The sequence below is a fragment of the Ciconia boyciana genome, chromosome 10 (genome assembly GCF_034638445.1).
Source record: "Ciconia boyciana chromosome 10, ASM3463844v1, whole genome shotgun sequence".
Lineage (NCBI taxonomy): Eukaryota > Metazoa > Chordata > Aves > Ciconiiformes > Ciconiidae > Ciconia > Ciconia boyciana.
The window spans coordinates 40,296,829-40,321,936 of NC_132943.1; the positions used below are offsets into that span (position 1 = coordinate 40,296,829).

At 48.2% G+C, this 25,108-nt stretch overlaps 1 long non-coding RNA gene across 1 annotated transcript; it reads right to left on the minus strand.

The window, feature by feature from the left end:
• On the minus strand, positions 1 to 25,108 carry LOC140657748 (uncharacterized). The gene is made up of 3 exons (XR_012044471.1): positions 24,865 to 25,108; positions 1,685 to 1,746; positions 1 to 436 (listed from the first exon to the last, which is right to left on the minus strand). It is a non-coding gene; the product is annotated as an uncharacterized lncRNA (long non-coding RNA).

Below are 25,108 nucleotides of genomic sequence, written 5' to 3' on the forward strand. Positions count from 1 at the left end.
TTCACCGAGATGTCTCAAAACCTCTACAGAGATCCAGACATCCAGCCTAGACTTGCAATCCAGACACTTTCTATAAGTGATGTGAATTCAGGGAGGAAATCCCAAGAGCCAGTTTTAACAGTGTTTTCAACGCAAACTTGTTTATAGACTCACAACCAGTATTTCCATGATTTTACCAGCTATGCTTCTGTTGTGAGACAACTGCTTGTTTTTTTACTTTGATAACTAAGAACTGCAGATGTGGTTGGTTATTTTTTTTCCTGGTCTTTCAGCCTTCCTTTCAGCTGCAGGAAACATGCAGACTTTTTCCTTTCAATTTTCAGGTTTAGGTCTCAATCCAACAAAGCACTTAAACCAATATCTTCATTTGAAGTTAGCCCTTTTTCTTTTCATCAGGAGGTTGAATTAGATGAGCTCCAGAGGTGTCCCTTCCAACCTAAAATACACACACACACACACATATTAATGGTAACAGTACTTAATATTTTCTGTAAGAGTCTCCCATGGCCATCACAGAACAAAAAGCTCAAAGATGTTATAATCCACATATACAAGAAGCAAAGACAGAGAAAGAAAGGGCAAAATAAGGTGCAGAGAAAAAGTTGGTTTCCAGTGGTCTAATACTTTTTTGCAGTATCATGGATATCAGGGAGCGGTTTCAAGAGAAATTGGGTACTCATCCCAATTTTTTGCCCTTCATGCCTATTCAAAATCCACAGCCAATTTCCAGTCTTTCAATGACTCTTCGGTTTGGGGGTTTTTAATACTACTTTTAAAGGTACTTGAAAAATAAATACGCTGATCAAAGGGTTTTCTGGAATTGTAGCTCGCTTTCTACCTTTTCATAAATAATGGGAACACACAGCCGAGGTGTAGTGAGCGTGTGGCTGTACTATTTATTGCTTTCCTCTGGGGAGCCATTTATCTTACAACCACTACAGTTTACTTTCAGAAATGTGTCTGATTGTAACACTTGCAAATGCATATTTCAAAAGTTGGCTCTGATAATTTATGCACTCACGCTTCCAGATCACACGTTATTTTTAAAGCTTCCCTTTTCACCACGATGTTCTCCATTTTCACTAAAATAAACGGGGGGAAAAAAAAAGCCCACCTGTGATATACCTAAAGGGAAACCTATGTAGATGAAGAATAAAATTTCTATCACTTCACTCTCAATATCACATTAGTCCTTTTAGGCCACAACCTACACCATGCATCGTAAGATCAAAAAAATATGGGGAAGCTGGAATTTAGTACAAATTACTATAAATTTGTCAAGATCATTAGTTCCGAACAGGAGAAACAGAAAAAAAAAAAAAAAAGCTATGCAAGTTCATTGTACCTGAAGACCCATCCTTTACAATTTACCTCAACAGATAGAAAAATGTGCAATTTGGTGGAATGTTTTCCATCAAAACCCCAAACTGTTGGGTTTTTTTCCTCCATTTTCATTTCTGCCAGTCAAACTTGAAAAATGTCCACCCCAAACTTAAGTTTTCTACTTTTGGAAACATATTTCTGGATTTGGGGTCTTCAGTTTTCTCAAGAAAAAAACAGCACTGTGAATGGAAATTATTTCACTGCCAAGTTTTTTTAGTTAAAATTCAAATTTTCTGTTAAAAATCTTTTGATTAAAATTTTTCCGCTCGTTTTAATCTTTATTCTTGCTTTTAGTCCATACCTGCAGGCATGGCAACAGACCGAAGAGAGGATGGAAACAAGGAGAAGTCCCCAGCAAAAGCTCTGTGAAAGGAAAACACATGGAGAATAACTAAGGAATAACATTATTTGCCTTATTCTGATCAAGTTTCCAATATTCAATGATTTCTTGCCACGATATTTAACAAATGAAACCAAGGCCACAGTCACAAATATCAGGCATTCCAGATCGGTTTTTTTCTCTGCATACGTTACCCCCCCGCACAAACTGAGGTTCACGTTGCCGAGCGTGAGTGGCTCTCATCAACCGGCCTTACACAAAAGGAACTATAATATTTCTGGCCATTTTTATGTTTGCCAGTAAGAAAACCAAAGTGACATATCACCTCCTACCCCTATGCGCACCTATTTGTTTTAGAGCGCTAGAAGCCAATTTTGGCGTGGCAAAGGCCATGCTAGCGTATTTTGATAACAGGCCAGGTTATCATATTTTGTCTAGTATCGGCTACTGCCCAAGGAGGGAATACCTCCTATCATTTACAATAGGCTGGCTACCCAAAATGAATGACAGATATTTTTAGGTGTGCATTTTTGATGGATCGAGAGCAGATGAGAAAACATTGCGCCGCAGAAGTTGCCTTTGCAGTTGCACGCGTTTGCAGGGAATCTCTTTGAACCCTTCCAGAGCAAAACACGCTCCGCGTCTTTCCACGAACTTAGCTCCTAGTGCTCTCCAGAGCCATCCGTGTAGGGCATCCATCCTTCCCAAACTCTTCACCGTCCTCTCAACGCATCCTGGTAAAACCCCCGCGCAAGAGGGAAGCAGGGCCGCAAGCAGCCCTTGCAAAACCAGAATTAAGGAGCACGTGGGCTGCTCGCTCTCTTCTCCAGCCTGAAAACTTTCCCCGGCCAAAGGTTTCAGAGCAGGAAAGAGAGGGGTAATTTACAAAACAACCCCCAAAACTTTCCACTACACTCGAACTTTCTTTTTTCTGTGGTAAAAGGCAGATGAGTTTGATGTTTATTATCAGTTTTTCCTATTGTCATTGCGCAGAGCTAATGTAACTGCCATGCTATAGTAGTATACATCTGCTCTTTGAAATGCACCGGTGAATGTCAGTTAGGCGGCATGTGCGCTTTTCCTGGTGTCAGAGTAATTAACATCCCCTTCGTTTTAAGTAGGCGATGAAACAATACATTAAAAGTCCCCGCAGAACATACCAGAAAGGGTTTAAACGGTAGGAAAAAGACAAAAAAAAATCATAAAGATCAGGGCTGCATTTCAGCACATCAGTTTGGGTATGGTAAAGTTTACACCCGGGGCAAAACCCCACTAATGGGAATTGGGCAAGAGTGCCCGGGCTACACGCCAGCACGGAGATGAGGATGGAGGAGCATCGTTTGCTGAGGCTCCGGACTAGAGACACCTGAGCTACTTGGATTCCCTTTTGTTCTCCGTTTGTCCACCCTAAAGCCTCTCTTTCTCTCTTTTTTTTTATTCATACAGCATTGAGTTTCATTAAATTTTTATGACCCTATTACAGGATACAGTTTTAGATTACTATAATAAAAGGCAGTTGATAAAACTTCATTATCTGTGGTGGCAGAGGAAGAATAAAATCTTATACCTTCAAGTTTGTCCATAACATTGCTTGTAATAACTTTTTTAAAAGCCAAAGCACACACAAAAAAAACCTGAAAAGCCAAATTCACTGTTACTGGAATCAATGCCACAAAGTCACCACTGGAAATTGGTACATCAAGCGCATCAGGAAAACCTTACTAAAGCTACCATTTCTTTGTCACTACATATATTATTTCGGGGCAACACCTTTTTGTTCCCTGTGTCGCTAGGGTGGGAAGTATACGATGGTTAAAGTACAGAGTATCACCTCAGCAAGGACAAATCTATATCTGAGTCAGGGTGTGGAGCTCAGAAATTCCTGTGATCTTTTGCTTTAAAAAATAAATTGCTGGTACTTTCATCATTTATCAGAAGGAAGAGAGTGTTTGTTTCAAAGCCGCAGAACGAGGGCTTTAAAATTAAACTCTGCCCATCGTCAGCTTCTGAGTGAATGCAGGAGTAATCAGGATTTTAAGATCTGCAGAGATGTTTTAATTCCTGTGCGTTCTGCAGGTAAAAAAAAAAAAATCTCCTTTCCTCCCTCTTACCAGGTGTGCAAGAAGGGACATTTTGATAAAATCCAGTTCTCAGTTTTGAGTTTTATAAAATAAGAAGAAAATCTTACCAACGCAAAAACGCCGTACTAACACCCCCCGCAAAATACTCACCTTCACCTCTTCCCCTCCCATGGCATTGTAAGACTCTAATTTTGTTTCGAGGATGAATTTGGCTGGGCCATGCAGTAGGGATGCTTAATCACCTACTGCTGGACTCAGGCACAGCCAGCCCCGAGAGGTACCGCACGTCCCCACGGTCAGGGGGAGGCCATGGGGGGGTCCGAGATGCCCAGCCCAAAATACCCGCGGGGTTCGGGCTCTGACACCCCTGAGGAGGGGGTCGAGCGCTGCGGCATCGAAGGGGCACAACGGAGGGCAGGCAGGGAGGAGGAGGGAGTTGTGCTCTGGCTACACCACCCCCTCATCGCCCCCTCCCAGCCTCCGTGTATTTCTTGTGCTTCCTTCATTTCTCACTCTTTCCCCAAAAAAAGGTTTCTCTGCACGGAAGAGCCGCTTCCATTTGAGGGCATGGCAAGCTGTGGCCCTGCTTGCCAGCTGTGGGCTCCAGATGTGCTGGCAGAGAGCGAACACCCACCTGGGTGCCTCCCCTCTCCCCACCTGCTCCCAGTCATGAAAACTGAGGGTGCTGCTTGTTCTGACGGCGGTTACCCCTCCGTCAAACGTGGCCAAAACGCTGCCAGGGGCACCCAGGGGGTCGGGGGCTGGTGGAGAAAGGGAGATGCCGTGCGGCTGGGTGTCCCCTGGCCCCAGCACGGCGTGTGGGCAGCTTCCATGGGCAGAGGAAGGAAGCTACCCAACTAAAGAGGCAGGTGTGCAGGGGGAAGGGCGAGGAGATGAGACATACGGGGCAGGATGAGGCTCTGAATGGGAAAAGCTGCATTTAAGGAGCCATTTTCGTATCTGAGACAGGCAGAAGGAGCACACAGCCCCTTCCTTACTCATGGCACCACGGCCTGTGCGCTGGCATTGCCTCTGCTCGGAGACCCTCGGCCACGTCTCCTCTGCAACGCGCCGGGGGGATGAGGTGACCTCTACCCAAGGGGGTTGTCCTAGATTCAACGCTGGTTTGATTGCGTTTGGACTACCAGCGCTCTGAATCGCCAGGGCTGGGGAGAGCTGGTTCTTCCTTCACCCACCTGAAAATAAATCTTCAGTTTGTGGTCCTGGTCCTTGCTAGCACTCCGGTTTGGGCTTTCGGCACGCACGCAGGTCCCACGTTCAGCCTTTCGGCTGGAAGCACGAGGGCTAGAACAAGCTCTCATTTAAAACCCTCTTCATATAAGCAGAAATGCTGTGAGGTTTGGCAAAATCAGGAGCTTCCTGGCTGCCCCATATTTTTTTTTAGACGTTAAAAGAGAAACTTAGAGCGTTCCCGATCTTGCAAAGCCCGATAACCAACTTCTTGTACTAAAAAAGCCCTGTTGCACGCAGAGGATCATAAATGTGTAAAGTCTAGACACAGGATCGTGTGTGTGCGCTAGAGCCAACGGCCCCGTTTGGTAAAACCAAAGCAGGTCCGGGCTTTGGCTCTCCCAACTGGCACGTGTGCAGGTGTCCCACTGTGGCATCTGGTGCTAGAAATACAGCAAGTCAGCAAAACCCCTTTTGTTCCTACCTGCGAAAAAGATCAGGAGGTGGAAAGAGGAGGCTGGGGGGAGAAGGGAGATGTTTAAATGGTCTTTGAGTAAGATCTGTTTTCTGAAAGTGGAAGCAACCATCTCGTGGTTGCTTCCCGATGGTTGGAAGCACCCATCTCCTGGCCTATAAGAAACTAACCTCAGGTACACTTCGTACGTCAAAATAAAATTTCAGTTCAATGTCTTGGATGGAAACTGCTCGACATGAAAGAGGCAGTTTCGTACAGATGTCATTAGGACTCGGGGTTTCTGCCCACATGCAAGAGAGTGGAAAGCTGCTTTTAAGACACTGGTGTAGCAGCCCGGTTTGATGCACTGGTTTGTGGGACGGACTATGCCTCCGAGGGTTTAACTAAGGTTTTAACTTAGTGCGGCTTGAGCCCCGGGGGAAAGAGGGGGTTCGGTGAGTATCTGCCAAGGCTCCTCAAAGGTAAAAATGAAGTTGGTGCCTATTAGTCAGAAACCACCACAAAGCTGCGGAGCCGGAGGATGCCGAAGCCCTGGGTGTGCTATTTAACACCTGCCAGCTTTCAGCGCAACCGTATCCTATGAGGCTGTTTCCACTTGCATTTGTGGTTAGCAAAACCAAACCCCAAATCTTCAGCAATTAACACTTTTTCTCTAAGGTTTCTGCTGAGAAGGACTGTCGCTTGCGTGTCCGAATCTCAGCGAGGAAAACACAGGCTGAGTGCTTAAACTGTCTTTTTTTTTTAGGGAGGCTTTTGTTTCAGGGAAGACATGGCTCAGCGACGGGGAGAAAGGGACCAGGGAGATGAAAAGACAGGGTAAGAAAAGGAGACCGCTGAGAACACATTGCCCCCGTGGAGTAAAAATCTTTCTGCATACTCAAAGTCCTTTGCAAATCCAAAGCCATAGGGGTAAGGCAGCGAAATGTCTGCCTTTTAGCTTCTTCTAAAATACCCCCCAGCCCGTGACCATTTAAACAGGGGTTAAGGAGGGGGATTAATTCACACTCCCCAAAGGCAGCCTCCTGCCTGAAGCCCTGCCTGCTCCATCCTGTTTCGGCTCCTGTAGCCCAGTTCCTAGGCACGAAAGCGCGGCAGAGGGAAGAGCTGCCGCTGTCCCCAGCTCTGTCCTTCGGCTCGCCCTTTCCGCGGCAGGGCGGCCTGGAAATAGGCTGGCAGCTCCGGAGATGCTCTTTCACTGCGCTCCTCCTTGAATTTTGCTGCCCTGAGGATAGGGTGGATCTGCTCCCAACAAGGGGAAAGCCTTACAGACCTCAACCTGCTGCCAGGCGAGGGCACAGGGAGGGGAAGAAAACGGGTAACAACTTTTTGGAGGGAGGGGGGTCTGCTCCGCACCCCTACCAGGGAGGAGGGGGGCTGTTGGACAGCTGCTTCTGCATATGCCGGTCCCTTCGGGCCCCTCTCCCTGCCCCACAGCAATACAGGCTGTATGGACGTAAGGTCTTTAAAAAGCTTTGGAAACAGAAACATTTTTAAACTTGAGTGTCCCACGGGGATTCTTCTTTAACGAGAGGAACTAGAGGAATCGGGCACTTGGGAGCAGAAGCAAATATTTATGTATGAGCTGCATTTATTAAATTCCCTTTCATGGTTGACCGCATTTTTTCTTCTGGTAAGGGGTTAAATAGCTTAGAAACAAACCCTCTTTGGATCAGCGTTTCAGACTGCTCTAGACCAGGCGTCCGCAGTAATCCCGCTGTTTTTACTGTGAACGCAGCTCGCTGCAGCCCTGTTCCCCACAAAATATCTTAGGTGTCCTAAACGGGAAGCCCTGGCTTTGCCTCACTGTTAAATCGACAGAATAAAACAGCAGTCAGCCCCCAGCAACATCCGCCCCAGAGCTACTGGGCCGTTCAGGAATGGTATAGCTCTCCTCGGTCATTAGCAGGTGGCAGAGGTGGGAAAAGAGAGGAAAAAAAAGAGGAGAAAAAAATATCTATGCACAGCACTCAGCAGCTGAGTCTGTCCCCTTCTCCTCTCCGAAAACGGGAGGGCTCGGACAAGACGCCTACATACTTGGAAAGAGGTGGAAGTAAATAAAACACATTAGATAAGCAAAAAACCCAATGCAAGCTCACACACCTGTAGGGTTTTCAAGGACTGGCGTGCTGCAAGTGATGCAATGGTCTACATTGAGTCTCCGGTGGGATTCTGCGCTGCCTGAATTAAACCAATGCTTCTCCGTGGCTGCTGTGGGACGCGCCGGTGCCGTAGGTCAATGGCCACATGGCTGGTACCTATACATTATCGGTGTGGACAGTGCTATCTATTTACATAAGGCCTTGCTGCTGCAGTGAACCATTGGGAAATAGAAACCCAAACACTGGATGAAAGCAGCGATGAAGAGGTTCAGATAGCTTAGGCCCGCTTTGACTCCTGACAGCGACTGGTGGTCCCAAAGGTATTTTGATGGTGGCATCCGACCTTCAGCAGCTGCACCCGCTGACCGAGCGGGCTGGGGCTTGCGTAGCACATCCACGCGGGCGCCTATGGAATAACGTTTAGACGCGACCCTGGGTTTCCCATGGGGTTTCACAGCATCCCGTAACCATGGGGGCTGACTCCAGTGCTGTACTGGGAATGCTTTTTCAGGAAGCCTTTGCTTTGCTTCACTCTCCTGGCAGCAAGTGGGTGCCGTACCTAGCTGTGACACATGCGTACAAGAAATAAGTCCTGTAATATTCTTGCACAACTAATGTTGTAAGTTAGACTGCATTCCTGTCTTTCAGTTGTCAGGAGAGTGTGGAAAGAAGATATTTATCGCATTAGCCCTGCATGATCAAGGAGAAGCCTGGCTGTTTAAGGATGCTTTATTAATGAATGCTAGAGGACATCTACCCCTCCTAACGTACAAGTGGCTCGTTACTGAAAAATGCAGGGAGATAAACAGCCAAGTCCTCTGTCTTCTGTGGCTGTTCAGTAGGTGTGTTACACTTGACATGGGTTATTTATGAGTCTCAGATAGTGCCCAAGGCTAAACCTACCATTGCCATTAAAAAATAAAGGCAGATGTAACCGACAGTGATCTTCTGCTGTTGTTTTAACAACACGAATGTCTTTCACATGACTTAAAAGGCCCAATCCGAAGTGTATCAAAGTCGAGGATAATTTTTCTATTGACTTCAAAGGGTTCGGGATCGGGCTTAGTAACGCAGCTGGTACCTCGCCCCCCTCTCTCCCACCCTCCTCCCCGCGCAGCCCCTGGCTGGAGGCGTATGGATACCTCAGACAAAACCAATGCCGCGTGTGCATCTATGGCTGCTTACCTGCTCCGCGTGAAACGCGCTTCGCCGCTGCCTGGGGGAGCGCTCCCCCGAAGTCCCCCGTCCTTCCAGCAAGGTGCTGGTGCCCCACGGGGGATGCTGCCTGGGCGAGCATCTTCTCGGGGAGCCGGAGGCATCTTCTTCCCCAGCTGCCTCTCTCTTAGCAGCGCGTTGACAGCTTGTATGAAGCTTAGAGCGGGTCAGCTGGCCCACCTTCCCCGGTCCCGGGCGCTGGAAACGCGTCCAACGGGAGGGCGTGATGCTGTAAGGGATTTTCCTGGATCTTGACACTGCCAACCCCCTCTGTTCTCTGTCAAGGGCAGCACTGTTGACGGGCCGTCTCCCAGTGAGGAATGGTTTTTACACCACGAACGCACACACCAGAAACGCATACACGCCACAGGATATAGTAGGAGGAATCCCAGATTCTGAATTGCTGCTTCCAGAGTTGCTGAAGAAAGCTGGCTACATCAATAAGGTCATTGGCAAATGGCACCTGGGTCACAGGCCCCAGTTCCACCCCCTGAAGCATGGGTTTGATGAATGGTTTGGATCCCCAAACTGCCATTTTGGACCATTTGGACCTTTTTGGACCCTTCCCTGGGGCTTTTCTCCCTCTCCCTCAAGTCCTCACACACCTACGAAATTCAACCCACAAGTAGTAGGGGGGGAAAAAAAACCCAACTCATTAGTAAATCACACTTTGTGTTAAACAACGAGACGTGTTTACATCCATGGCACTCCCTACGGCTCCTTCAATCCTGCCACAACTGAATGAAGGGCAATCTTGCCATTAGAAGGTGTATAATGACCCTATAGCCATCGTATACCATCCTATAGCAACCTTTTCCACTCCAGCAAAAGGAAGCAGAGCAGGCAGGCAGGGGACGTATGCTTTCCATACCTTGCCGTCAGCTGCTCGCTCCCTCTTGTCCCAAAGGCCTGGATTTTTACCAGCCAGCCTTAATTTCCGCAGCAAACCACAATCCGGAGGCCCTTGTAACTGCACAGCTCTGCGAGCTGGATAGTTACGGCTTCTAATTAAAACCGAAGGAGCTGATGGCTCCGTGTGTCTCATAACGCCTGCCGGCAGCCAGGCTGCGGGAGCGGGCTCTGCCGTCCCCCTCCCCAACCCGCACAGCTCCGCCAAGGCTCGGGAAGGTCCCCAAAAACACCCTGGCCGATGGGGACGGGGACTTTGCAAGAAGCCAAGCACGCGATCAGTCTCACCGGAGACTGCAAAACCAGTAACACCAGGTACGCGTGCGAACGCACGGCTGGAGCGGAGCCTCTCAAAACATAAAGTTAATGAAACTCCAGCTCCTGACGAGCTGTTAGTATTTTAACCCTCCTAACGTGAGGGGAGGCGTAAGGGCATCGGCGTATGCAGAGCTGTCCCCAAACCAGAGTTGGCCGAGGTGTCGGCGGTGAAACGCCCTGGTTGCGGTGAGCTTTCTGGGGCAGGGAGCTGCAGCGGGGGAGAGGAGCGCATCAAAGAGCATAGGATACCCAGCGGCAGCTTCCTCGCAAAACTGCTTCTAAAACGAAATGACTGAAAGAGCTTCGCCCTCCCTCCCAGCGCGCGCTCGCTGCTAGCTGCCAACACATTGCAAGCGCTCTGCAAAATGCTGCTCACTTGCTCTGCGGTTGCTCGTGACAGCTTGATTTGGATGAGAAGAGAGAATTAAAACAGCCTTCTGAAGAAGATGAACGACCTGCACCCAACGCTACCTTTTTTTCTTTCTTTCTCATTTTTTCTTTCAAAGCAGTGCTACCCTTCCAAGGGCCAAGTCCTCAAGGCGGCGTAAGCACCAACGCATTGCCAAGGAGGCAGCCGCTGCTCCTTAGCTCCCCTTTCATTGCTCGCACTGCCCGCAGGGAACACGACACCAAAATAAATTTACCTGTGACTTCTACCAGTGCCAGACCCTGCGGGCACATCACCCCCTTATGAACGCCTCCACGCAGGAAGGATCCATTCGCCCTCAAGCGAGCGGTTTCGTGCTCAGGTGAACCGTGCCGGATTTATCCCGCCGCGCTAGATTTATCCTGCCGTGCCGGATTTATCCCGCCGTGCCAGGTACCAGCCCAGGGACGGGTTAAACCAAGCCCTCCCTCCTTAAACCAGGAGAGCGCCTTGCTCCTGAGAACAAAACTCCTGCGGCACAGGCAGAGACTCATTTTAATGACTATACTTTGTTGTAATGTTACCAGATACTTTAAAGAGCATATCACTCTAGCAGAAGCCACTGCCATCTGTGCTTCCCCAATTAGGAATGCAAGCAAATATGTATTTTACAGTAACATCAATAAAATGTAACACACAAGCGATGTATCTTTGGTTTTGTTTTTTTTAAAGACACAAATTAGGGAACCAGTCAGTCTTGAAACTGCGGAATTCCCTCGCAGGAAGAACGGGGTTTTGTAACCAAAAGAACAATCCAGGCGAGGCCTCCATCGCATGGATTTTAGTTTTCAAAGCAGAATAAATGGGCTTTAATATCCTTTTTGGTTTTTGTTTTTTTTTTTAAGTGTATCGTCGCTTTGAGAACATGGCCTACACTTTTTTTAAAAAAAAAAAGCCCTGCTTGCCAGGCTATTTGTCAGTGAGCATCCCATGCGACGCACCCCCAGCCTGCCTCCTGTCAGAAGACAGGTGTTGAGCGTTTTCCAAAATCTTGGCTCTTTTTTTCCCCGCTGCTGGCTCAGATCGGTCACCCACAAGCTGAGCCACCGTAAATCAGCGATTCGGGGAAGAAAATGCTTTCATTTCCCTGTTACTTGCAACACGGAGATCTGGGTGCTCTGCAAAGAGTTTTGGTTCTTTCCAGAAGGTCCTTTCCCTGACAGAGGTGGGCCATCACCCTCCCCATCACCCCACGGAAAGCGAGAAAAGCTTTCAGAGGGCGGGAGAAAACACCAGGGGACAAAAGCCAGCATCGCAGAGAAGTAGAGACGGTGGAAGTCCCTGGCGCGGGGCTGGAGAGCCCAGCTCCTCGGGGGGACGAGGAGATGCCCGTGGGGTGAGGCCGGGTACCGCAGCGTGTCTCACTGGCGATGCTTATCAGGCTGCAAAGGTGCTCGGCGAGGGCTCGCTGCAGGCTGGGGAGGTGTTTGAAGTCGGAGGGAAGCCGTTAGAAACCTCCAGCCTGCCGAAGCAGCGCTTTGCACTGAGGTCACTTGCCTCTTTCTGGCTTTCTTCTTTCTTTTTTTTTTTTTTTTTCCATCCAACTGTGTCTTAAACTGTTTCTCTAGAGCACATGGCCCCCAAAGGGGAGGGGGGACCAACCCAAACAAAGTAAAACAGCAACACGTTGTCTGCGGCTGCCAGCAAGGCATCCCCTCCCTATCTCGTGCTTAATGCGATAATGAATCTTCCCGTAGGAGCTTTTGTGATTTAGGGCTTACTGAATAATAATGTAACACAGAATACACACAAAGCCACTTTTTTTTTTTTTTTTTCCAAAATACACATCTGATCAAAAGCCAGGCTGCAATTAAAACATAGCATAGTTTGGGGTTTTTTTTTTTCCGATGCCACTAGATGGTATTTCATCAGCAAACGAAAGCTAAGCAATGGAAATATTTTCCTCACAATGGTAATGATAAAGGTTATATTTGTAACTCTGCTTTGTGCTTTAACGCTTAGCCCTTTGAAAAGTGTTTTATGTTAAATTACTATGCGGATAACTAAAAATCGTGTGTCACACAGAAGGGCTATACCTGCTTCACGACACAGGGAGACGCGCACAGGACTTGCCTCGCTCTGCTGGAGTTCCCCATTTCGGCGTTCCCCGACCCCACCTGGAATAGCGTTGCCCTCACGTGTGCGTCTCCTCCACCAGCTTAACCACGAATAACTTTTGTCCAACGTATATCGCAGAGCATCCCTGCGTGGTGCCGCGGAGAGGTAGAAACGACGCGCCTTTTAACGGCGGGGAAAGTCACCACGCTGCCACCGTCTTTGTCCAGGTTTATCAGCAACATCACGGCAGAGAGAAGACGACAGCAAAGTCCTTCTGTGGCTGTAGAAGTCCTCCCTGTGCTGTGACTTGCTCTCTGCACGCGTGTTAGCGTACCGAGAAACTCCTTGACATACCTGGAGGCCGCACAGCACCTCGAGGAGCAGATATTGGGTAATAAACCCCAACTAATCAAAGTGAGGCGAACATGAATAGGAGTGAGATGCGAGGACCTCCCAGATGTTCACCATGGAGCGGCTGGTGTCAGTTGTGACATTTGAGAGAATACTTGCAGGACCAGAGCATCAATTCTGTTTTCAGTTCTCTTTTTGTGTAAATCCAAGTATAAAACATCAAGCTGTATATTGATGTGCAGAGATCCTTTTTTCAGTCCGTCGGGGAAGAGGGACATTCTTGGGAGGAGCTTCTCTGTTTTCATCAGCTTGAAAATTTTCAAACATGAAAGGAAAATAGGTCCCCAAATCTTAACTCTCCATATACCTTCCTATACGCTAATAGTTAGTGTCTTCCTCGTGGGATACAGATGCAGTATCTCACTTGAAACCCTGACAGGAATCAATCATATGCACAATTAAAATTCATTACGTAGCTGTAGAGATGTCCCTGAGCCTTGCTAATACAGAAATAATTCAATTTGACGGTCATCTTCATTTCTATCTTAACCACAGCATGTAAGATTGGAAATACATGTGCTTCACTTCAGTTAATTACTCTGGGCACACACACAAATACACGTGCTCCGTGATTAATTACTCGGAGCTCAGAGAACTTTGCAGGGGCTCCACCACAGTCAACAACAAACCTTTCTCTGCAGTTTGGCCCTTGATTTCCCCGTGCCTGACTGGGACCCCCTTCCAGGGAGAGGCGGGCACAGGGTTTTTCAGTGCCCCGGGAGCCACAGCCACGGGGCGTGAGGCTGGCGAGGAGGTTAGGGGAGGGAAGCGCCCACCTTCCCCTCCTCACAACCACTTCCGATCTCAGCCAAAGACAAAATACCAGGCGAGAGGGAGCTCGGGTCCGGCCAAGCGCAGCTGCTCTTATCTCCTTGGGTAGGAGAAGAAAGCCTTGGCACATCGCGAGCAGCTTAAGTTAAAGCCTCTTAAGTGCCTCCAGAAGAAGTTCTGCATGGGAGCCAGCCCAGAGGAGCTGCAGCTCTAGAAAAACGCCTTTGCCGCCGCCTCTCCGGGCTGCTCTTGGCTCCCGCCCTCCAGAAATGACCCCGTTTAGCCAGGACAGTTTTATATACGTCAAGAACAACGTCTGCGTGGTTTCCTTTGGCTATTTCTGTTGCGTGCAGCCTGCCAGACCCGCTGGGGAGAGCTGCCTCCTCTCCTGGGCTTGTGTAGCACAGGGCAGGGCAAGCAAGAGGTGCCACCTGCAGCGAAGGAGGGCTAGGAGAGGCACGAAGGAAAAACTTTCCAGTGGCAGGGGAACAGATGAACTGCCCGTGGCGGTTGCGGCGCCTTTGTTATTAGTGCTTTCTAAGATTAGAGACACCTCGCAGGGATGACCTAAGCAGCATCTGCGAGTCTCAGGACAGCTCCAGTCATCTTCAGGAGTTTCTTCTGAGCAAGCTTGCTGCAATTCCCCAGGGGCCCTATACCTCACCGGGACTCAGACACTCTGCTGCGGCACCAATAACAAATATAAGAATTTATGACCCATCCAAGGAAGTTATTTTACACGCTGACAAAATTTGGGATGAAATTAAGTCCCGGTTGCAAATGACGATCAGGACGTTACAATATCTGCAGTGGGAATTCAGTAGATCCCATTCAGAAGACGCTAGCTGCTGCATTATGTTTATTTTGAATTTAGAGGCTTGTGCTTAGCGACAGGTTGCCAGTGTCCATCTGTAGCTTGTTTTTTGTTTTCATCTGTGCTGCACATTTGTGTGACAAGACGTGGGCATGTTCAGCGTGGAACAAACCCGCTTGTTTTTCACCTCCAGTCTACCCACAGGGAAGGCTTGGCAGATCCCAAGCCTGGCAGCGTTTTCCCCAAAGGCACCTGCAGAAGCTCAGCATCCCCATCCACCGCCCCAGGCATGCCGGGGTCGGGCAGGAACAGGCTCTGCCCTGTGCAGGAAGCCTCTTCGGGCCAGGAGCAGAAAATCCCCTAAGCCCCGATGCTCTAAGAGAGTTGGGATGGCTTCTTCCTAATATTTCGGCTATAAAAGCCATTAGTCCACTACACTTCTCCTGGCCTCACCGATGGAGCAGGGGGATAGCGTTACCACTGTTATTTAACAGCTGGGTCCACAGGCCAGGGGCATTTGGCATTAAACCCAATCAGTCTTCCCCAAGCTCGCAGGATCCCTTAACCAGGGCTTTACACCCCATGCGCGTCCCCATCCCAGTGCCAATTCAGCAGGCAAAGCACAGGGTTAACGTCTGCCACACCTCACGTGGCTCTTCCCATTGACTCCAGTACACTCCCTGCAGGCCTGAAGCTGGGTGTGTATTAATTATCTTGGTCAGTTAATTAAGCATCCTATTTTTTTTTTCCTCCCTACTGAGGCCCTTCCTAGCATTTAGGAGAAACATTTAAATGTCCTAATGGCCCATCCCTGAGATCCCCCAGCCTTCCTCACCTATTTAAACTTCAGGCTGTCACAAGCTGCCCAGAGGAGAGAGGATGGGGAGACCAGGCTGGCTTTTGCAGCAGATCTGGGGATTATCACAGCCCTCTGGGCAAACTCAGAAGTACACATGCATACAATTAACCATCGAGTACATTTCAGTAATGAAAGAGCCTCCTTTTGCCATCACATGAAAGAAAAAAAGAAAAGGCGATGATTTGTAAAGCAAGTTCTTTAAGGGAGGAAGGGAAGCGCTGCATGTTATGCAATTGCGATGATAAAATAAGGAAGGTGTTCTGCCTGGTCTCAAAAATAAGCAAGAGGTAAAACGATGATGATATCCCCCCTGAGTCACTGAAAGCAAGCTAGCTAATACACAGCACATCTTGCAGAAGCCTGAATTTTGGCTTTCCTTTGCCTGCTCTCTCCTCTGCAGAAGGAGCTCCCTGTTAGGGCATCGGGGCAAAAAGCCCCAGGAGAGATATCACCCACGTCAACCCGGGGCTGCAGCGCATCCCTAGCACGGCGCAGAGACTTCCCGGTTCCTCGCTAAAAGCCGTGCCCGGACACCCTTCTGCGGGTGCCAAGCGCCGGGCAAGGCACGTGCTGCAGTCAGATGGCAACGTAGGAGATCCAGAAGTTGTGCCGAGGCTCTGGCTGGGGCGGGGGGAAGAAAAAAGGAAAGAAAACAAAGTAGTCACCCACACAGAGCAGCCTTTCTGGCAATGGAAAGCTCGTTGCTGTGCCCTGAAACAGCACCTGAGCATCCTGAAAACGGCAAGGAGGAGCCAAGCAGGCCGCTGCTTTGCCAGCGGCCTGCCTCGCTTGCATGGGTTTTCCTTCTGCAACATGCACTTTTTAGGAAAACCTTAAAAGAAGCAGCAATCTCTCTCCCTGAGCACAGAAGCCGACACTTTTGAGGCTCTTCTCTTGCTAAATTTAAATGTTCACAATAATTCAGCTAAGGGAAAACGAAGAAAACCTCGATGGCAGCAAATCTGCGTGTGAAACTTTGGCAGAGCCCTTTCAGACACCGTAACGGAGGAGGAGGCTGCAGCCCCTGCTCCCCGGGAAGGCGTGCAGGAGGAGAGCAGGGGAAGCAGCCGACACACAAGATGGGTTCGGTGGGATGAGACCAAACGTTAGAGGAAGCCTGCTCCACGTGCACAAACACTACAGCATCAGTATTCTCAGAAGTCCCCTGGGAAATAGGAAAGTGAGCAAGAATAGGGGAAAAGAGAAACTGTTGACTATTTTTACAAGATGTCCCTCCCCTGCACAGGCAATATGAGAGCTGCCAGCCTGCTCCTGTTGCAGGAGCTGCGTGCGAGCTCTGCTAGGACAACAACTGGCAAAGCCCACGTCTATCCTTAGCTCTGCCCCAAGCTGTCATGTAACCCGGAGCAATTCCCTTCCTCCCCACGTAACCCTGCTCAAGCAGTAAAATCTTCAAGGCAGAGACTTTTTTGGTGTGTATTGCACCTGGAAGGACAGGGTCAGGGGGATATCATCTCAGATATGGTATTTTCCATAATAATAGTGCCTGGCTGTCACCCACCCTATGTTCAGACACAAGCTCTGACAGCTTGGCCAGAAGTCCAATTTATTTATTGACATCCTGATAGCTCCTACCTTTATCACAGAGAGCTGCTCCCTTTGATCTACACACAGTGGGAGACTCCAGCGATTTCAGAGGCTCCGAGCAAGCTCCTCAGAAGGGCAATCAGTCCAGTGTGGGACCGGGGAAGATTTATGACCTTGTTAGCACAAGTGAGGCTTTTCTACCCAGACTGTGACCAGGCTGAGATTAGGCTCCGCGAGCGCTCTGCTGCAGAAAGCTGGGCACATGGGGCAAGTTGTCTCTTTACAAGCAAGCAAGGTAAGAGAACGAGCCAAACTAGCACAAACAAGGAATATTATCATCCTTATTTATACTCTGCTCACTCCTGGAGGACCAAGTTGGGACTCAGGCCACTCCGTAAGAGACAGACCCCACATGCTGTGGGCAGCAGCCACCAGCTATACCCAGGACCAAGCCTGCAAAACCATTTCAGGCACAGAGGACCAGCTGGAGAACAGACCTCCAGATTCTCCAAAGGATAAAGGCAACAGGACTCACCAAGCAGCTTCACAACCCCACATGGCTGAGAGCTCCAACTTCTCCCCCCTTCACTCAGGGCACTCTTAAGTGGGGCACAGGAGGCTTTTAAACCAAAAATACTCCTACCTTAACAAGCCCCAGACCTCAGGTTGTAGCTGATGGTAATTGAAAGCTGTTAATGTGACCACCTTCAGCTGCAGCCAAATCCCAGAGCTGCTCCATCACCAGACTTTTTGTCAGTACCCCAAGTGATTTCATAGTTTTCCAGAGGCAAATTTGTAGCTCTCATGGTTATGGAAAACCCTGATTCAGCAACACTTACCGGGCTCAAAAACCCAGAAAGAAAACAAAAGCAGATCAATGAAAAAACCTGGCTTGGGGTGCTTTTCTTTAAAACCACTGACAGTTTCTGCAGGATTTGGCTCATAACTTTTGAATACAGGGGAAAAGCCAAGCACTGGGGGTTTTGGAATCCAAACAAGGGCACGATCTCGGTAGCAGCCCTCGTCCTCCTGTGCTCCCCCAGTCCTGTGTCCCCTCTTGTCCCGCCGAGCTCCTTCGAGCTGTGGGGCTGCAGTCATCACTCCCCCCACAAGAGCAGGAACGGCCCATGGGGCTCAGATATGCTTGCTATTCATGCTCCCTATTCACTAGAGGATTTTCTTTTGTGGGTTTGCACCTTTTTTTGGGTCTTACTAATGAGAAGGGAGATATAAATATGTTGGGTGTTCTTTTAATTGTCTGTTTCATCTCGTGCCTGTTTTGTTCAATGTGTTAGCATTGCTTGTGACTTCTGCCTCAGTCTTGGGACATCACTTTGTTTTCTAGATGTCCCATTAGAGTTAGAAATCTCCTTTTTTTGTGAGGAAAAGCTCATGGTAACAAGGGAGGTAGAAAAAAGTGAACACTGAGCACCTTCAGCTGGGAAAAGTGAGAATGAGCGCCCTAAACACTGAAACATTGGCAGGAAGAGGTGGGGATTATGGTAGACTGTAATGCCTTTTTCTGGCTTTTAATCTCTTGCTGCTTGGTCAGTTATACTTTGGCTTTGTTGTGGGTGGGTTTTTTTTTTAATGCCTGGGCTTGATTGTACATATTGGTTTGCTGTTCTTGGTAAGAGATGGGACAAAGTGTGCTACTTGTTTTCCTGCTGTGCATGGAGTCTGACACCAGCTATAGCCTGAACTGCTCATCAAACAGCAGCCCTGCCAAGATGATGTTTTATTTGGTACAAGCAGGCAGGACTCCCTGTTTCAGTACCAATTTAGAAGGAACAGCCATCACTCATATTTCCCCTCCTGATTTTGATACGAGGAATACCAAGCAGCTTGGGATTTTGGAAGCAGCACTCAGGAGCTGCAGATCCTCAGTTCAGGGCCCTGCTCTGACAAGGGAAATCCTGAATTAATTCTTAAAGCTTTTTTTGCCTAAGGATAATAGACTGAACCCTGAGTTTTAAGAGTTTCAAACGTTATTAACCTTTATTCACAAACAGTATGAGCTGAGACTTGCTGCAGGCATTGGGTTTCCATTCCTGCACACTCAGAGCTTTTTCTGCTAAGTTTACAGTACAAGGACAGATGGACTTTTTAAAGGCTTACAATGTTGTAACTTTGGCTTTCATCATCCCCAAAAATCCACATTCAAATGTAATGAGTTGGCTATCAGAAAAAGTAAGACACCCCAACAACATGCTTGTAAAATCTGCCATCCGCTCATGGGAGAAACCCATACAAGGATGTATCTTGCCCTGACAGGCAGCCATGCTGTGCTGAGCATCTTTTTCAGTCCTAGGAAATAAAAAAAAATAAAATCACAAGTTGTGCTTTAGAAATGCCATGCTCAGGCTGCAGGGAGACAGCAGAGGCTGGGTGTTAGCAGCATCCCTTTGCACTGCTGAGCTGCAGAAAGGACTGGGGGACATGCAAAATAACCCTGGTGATTTTATTTAATTTTCTGTGAAGTGCAGGATTGCCCAAGCTCTGCAAGCTTGGGGTGCCATGCCCAGCCAAGCCCAGCTCACTTGCTGAAATGGGTTTTGTTCACTCCTGCCCATGAGAAGGGGGGAGTGAGCACCAGCCCATGACAAGCCTCTCATTCATCGAGCACCATCTGACAGCAGCTGTGTTCTGGCATGTTTCAATTATACTTCACCCATTACAATATCCAACAGCTTGATTACTGCCACAGTTAACTTTATTATTTGAAATATCTGACCAAGCTGAAGAGATGCAAACAGGTCTCCTGGTTAACACTGATATGCTAGCTTGGCAAAAAAAAATTCCCTCCCTCCTTTCACCCAACCTGTTCCACTTGTCAGGATGCTCTCCCCACTCATCCCATGCCCAACCCACTATTCTTCAATTCACACTTCAAAGGCTGCTCTTTGAGCCCACTCCTAACATTACACATGCTTTGAAGTACCTGGGCCTCATGCTCATCACCAGCAAGGTGGTTCTAAATGGAGCCTGAGGAGAGAAAACCACTTCATTGGCAATTCTGCCTCCAGAGCTGCTGCCCTCTCCCCATTTTCCTGCCACACCTTGTTAAATACCTGCAGGAAATCGCCTGCTTCCCTGGGATCAGGCTCTCCAGTGCCTTACACAAATGCAGAACGAGGATTAATAAAGTTTAGTCTAACCTGGCTGTGTTCTCCACCTGCCTGCTCTGATACAAGAGACTGCAGGAGGTGTAGGGCAACAGACCCAAGGTGCAGCTCTCACTTTACATAGTTTCAATCAATGAGAGGCAGAAACCTCTCAAAAAGGTAACCCTGGCTGAGGCCCTGAGCAAAAACCCACTGAAAGACACATTAAGACTCATTGCTGACCTCCGACATTGCTCCTGTGGCAACGCTGAATGACAGAGCAATGTTTTATAGGTAGTCATTTTGCAAACATTTCTTCTTCTGACTACAAAAGTAGCACATCCCTCATGCTCCTGCACAATCCAATGGCTGGTGTAATTAAAATGAAGCCAGACTCAACTAATTTGACACTCAAGCAGTTCAGATCTAAAATATTCTCTTGAAAAAAATTCACTTTGCTGTTAAGCAGCAGCACATATGTTTATGTATGGATAATGAGCCTTGCTGGCAAGGACAATTAAGTCTCCTGTAAGCATCTGTGGTCATTCTCCACCCGCATTCCAGAGGGAGGCTGCCTGTAAAATATTTGCCATTTTCTCAGGTAATTGTACCATCCCTTGTACTTGGCTCTCACGGCTGCTACAGTGATTCTATAGAAGACTATCCCTTGCCATTTTCCTGATGCACCATCCCATCTCAAAGGAAGATGGCATTCATCGCCTAAAGTTAAGTGTATTTTATCTTTATTCTCCTTTTACATCGTATTTCTGCCTTGGACCTAGTCTTACATTTAGTTATAAAATAAGCACAGCCTAAAAGACCAGACTGCCAGGTACAGTGACAAGATATCTAGTACCAATTCCTCTCACCTAGGTTTTTCCAGCTTCTTGATTTGGCCCTATCACATGTCCCAGCTGCTGGTGAAATAGCTCATGGGGTTTTACAAGTATAGAAATTCCATGGGAGGCTGATGGGAGCTTTTTCCATGCCAAGTGGGGCTGGATGGGGCCAGCCTTGCTCAGGGACAAGACAAGAGCAGACAAGATCAGGTGACATCACCCATCTTCTCCACCAAAAAATGTCCACATTTCTGGGTATTTATGAGATTTTTTCAGTCCCCTAGGTGGGAAGCTCTTTTCCTCGCTCCTGGAAAAGAGTTATATTGTACTTGTTTCCGGCATCCAACTTACAAGCAGCCCAAGCATGATGCTTTTTTGCTGGTTCCCTGCCAGGTGGGCCAGGCTTCTCACAGGCAGTCGCAGGCACAGCAGGACAGGCAAGGGCAGGGTCTCCTCTGTTCCTGCAGCCCTGCATCCACATGCACCAAGGAAACGCAGCTCTGCACGAGAAGGGGGCCTCTGTGCCCAGCTTTCCTGCTGCTCCCAGGAGAGGGCACGAGCCTTGTTGCATTTGACGGTTGGACTCGATCTTAAAGGTCTTTTCCAACCTATACAATCCTGTGATTTAGACCAGCAGGATGCATTAGCTACTTCTAGTTTTGTTTTTTAAATAAAACTTTCCCTGCAGCTAGATGGAGCCAGTGCAGTATTACTGTGCACTGGGGCTTTGCTCAGGCAGGAGCTATTTCTGACACCTTTCCCCACTCAGGGAGTTTGCTGAGCTCTTCCCAGCCTCCCCAGTAATTCCCATGTGCTCTAACCCCAGGGATGCCATAGGACTACACCAAAACAGCTCACGTTGCAAAGATGAGGCACAGGTAGAAAGTTTTATACTGGGTTGTGTTATCATGGTAGGAGCCAACAAGGGAAGGCGTTATCTTAGGGGCCAGCCCTGCCTTTGCAGGGCTAGTGATCCCCAGTTAAAGCTATACCCATACCTTACCTAATCATTTAAAGAACAGCTGAACAGGGGAGTAGCAAAGGCAGCCCTGTGCATGTCAGTTCTCTTGCTTTTTAAAATTTACATATATGCACATGCTTTTGGGGCAAAGAATAATCCAGCATGGTCCTGAGGAGTCCCCTTCTGAAAGGGTCTTTTCCCCACTCACAGCTATTTTGCAGTAATACACTTTTGGTGTTAAATACAGGGTGTTTTTTCAAAGCAGCACGCTTGGGAACAATTATTTAGCTCTGGACCCATCCATCTACTTACACCCATCTCCACCCCTTTCCCCCTGTTATATTTTTGGCATCTTTAATATGTGTCAAATTCTCAACAGAAGAATAATAGTCCTGAATGAGAGGCTTGGGAACAGCAAGCAGAGCATGTTATTAAAGGACCAACTCCACAGCTTTGCACAATGAGGATCTGCACTCATGGAGCAGTGCCATTTGGGGCATTAATACCAAGCAGTGCAGTTGCCTCCCTTTCTTCTGAAATTCCTTCTTTTATAAAAAGGATTCTATTATTTATTCACATTAGGAAAGTTGAGGCTACCCTAAGCTCAGGTGAAAGCAAAAGGCAGCACTAAAATATCATTAAAAATGATAGAAGGTTCCAGGTCAAGTTGGCTATTGCAGATAAAGCTACTATCATCTCCCGTTAGTGACTGGGACCGAGAGCCAAGTGTTTTCATTACACACCAAGTAAGAAGTACTTTATAAATCACAATAACTCCTGACACGCAATAACATCCAGTCTTATTAATATAAACTGCAGGGATTTTTTTTTTTAAAAGTCTGCTGGCAGTAAAACCACCCCTTCCATAAAACATTGGCATTCACACATGCCCTGCAGCTTCTCACAGCACCTTTAAGCACTAAAGATGTTCATTACCTCATACGCTGAAAAAAGAGAGTGGGATTATATCATTGCTTTGAAATACTTTCCCCTACCTCTCCCTACATGTTAGTAAAGTTAGAAGGTGCCCAAAACCCATGAGATACCCAAGTGAGAGCAGCCAGCCCTGTGCCAACACCACATTGTCTCTGCTCTGCTGATACACCACTGGTTTTAGCACCCTGGCATGCAGGTAGGGCTGAATACTCTGACTTGGGGCAGAAGAGCATTGCTCTCCAGGCTTTTTTCCTCCTCCCATTTAGAGGCAGCTGGGTTTTATTTTATTATTGTGTTGGAAAGGACTGCATCTCCCTCAAAGTAGCTCTTCCACACAGCCCCAGTCTCCCCTAGCTTCAGGGCTGTAGGTAGGACCTCCTGGGCTGCAGGTACCTGGAAACTGTCCAAACCCCCTTCTTTCCCCAAGGAGCTTCAGCCACGATGACCATGTGTTAGCTCCTTGCTGAGTGGTGGCCGGGTGGCTCCTAGCCACCAGGATCCCACAGACTGCCAGGCTTCACCTTGCTGGCTCATGCAGTCCTTCCTCCTCCTCCCTCCCTGACGCTTACCTGGGAGCTCTTCTGTGCTCAGTGCCCAGAGCATGAACTCCTCCACCCCAGTGAGGGTCTGCAAATGTTTCCCTAAGACAAATGAACATCATCACAGGAGACATTGCACTCTTGTGCAGGAGGGAGATGCAAGCCCCCCTGCAAAGAGAAAATCTGAGCTAACCACAAAGAGACAACTGGGATAGAGGCAGCACCATGACCTCGCTGGTCTTCCTGCATCCATCCACCAAGCAAACAGCTCTTTGGGGTACACACATACAGCAAACACATTGCAGGAGGCAGATGGTGTTGCAACATAAATACTAGGGTAGAGAACAGCTTAGCAAGATACCATTTTTCTAGCTTGCAAAAACAGAGCTTTTTTTGAGGTCCCCCCTTTCTGATTGAGAATGCAATATTGTTGAAGCAGGGAGAAAAAACATTGCTCCTCCAAATTAGCCAACACCAAAGGAAGCAGGGAAGCAGGAAGGAGATTTAAGCCCAAATTGAGCAACACAGGGGCTTGGCTCAAGCTCTCCAGCATACCAGAGAGCCCCACCATTACCAACCTGTCTGAGGAGTTGCTCTTCTTGATGAAGTCATTCACTAGACAATTTCCAACCAGCCCAGCTGCTGCCTTCCTCCCAAGAGCCCCACCAAAACCATCACCCCTGCTTAAATACACCTTGTATTATAGTTAAAATGCTCATCAGGTGTTGATCTTACATAGTTTCATGCCAATGCACCACAGCTGGGCCTCTCGCATACTAGCTCTGAATATTGATAAAGATGTGAGAGGAAAAACAAGCCCCAAGCTTCTGTTATTTTCAAATGACTTTTGATGAGATACGTCAGAAATGGCAGGATCATTTCAGTTGTACTTTGCAACAATAGCTGCTTGTCGTGCATAATGTGTCGAGGAGATGCTAGCGGGAATGGCTGTAGTACCGGTTTATAAATAAATTAATTGCTTATAATTGGGAATGCTCCAGTAAGGGCACTCTTAAAAAATGTAATTAGGAATAACTCATCTTACAATAAACTTCTGCAACTTTTTGAAAAAGCCACTTTGCTTGCTTTGCCGTGCGTGGAAACGGTGGATTCTGCTTATCCTCCGTAGCGTATGCACGGCCATACACCATTTCTCTGTTTCTATTAATAGCCAGTGTCTCTCAGTATTGCATTTGGTTTTATTCCTCCCCCCGTTGATGGTTCCTAGCACATACCCAACAAGGGCCTCCGGAACGTCACCTCAACGTTATTAGAGACGCAGCGTTCAAACGCCGCAGCAGAGGCACAAACACCGTTATAAGCTTCATTTGTCAGCTTTAAGGCTTTTCGGGGGCAGTTTATTCTTTCTTGCCGCAGGAAATGAAACGTTTCCTATCTGCACCGTGACGAAAAAATATTTTAGTGCTAATTGGATGAAAGGAAAACTCAGTGTAAAACTTCATAGAGAAAATAAATCTAGAAAAGGGAGAGAATGAATGCGTAAAAGTCCTGTGGGTCTCCTAAAGCAAGTTTACCTGCACTGAGTATGTATACTTTGAAGGCACCTTAGCCCACGACGTACGTACCTTTGGAACGACAAAAACGCGATCGGTGCAATACGCCCTCCTCTACACATCTGCCCTTCGGGTCGTTCTCCGGGCCGGCCCATCAGGGCACGGGTTACACTTCCTCAGCTGACGGGTGGGTGCTTGCCCCCAGCCCGCCGGCAGGCCCGGCAGGCTCGGCAGGCCCGGCAGGCCCGGCAGGCCCGGCAGGCTCGGCAGGCCCGGCAGGCCCGGCAGGCTCGGCAGGCCCGGCAGGCCCGGCAGG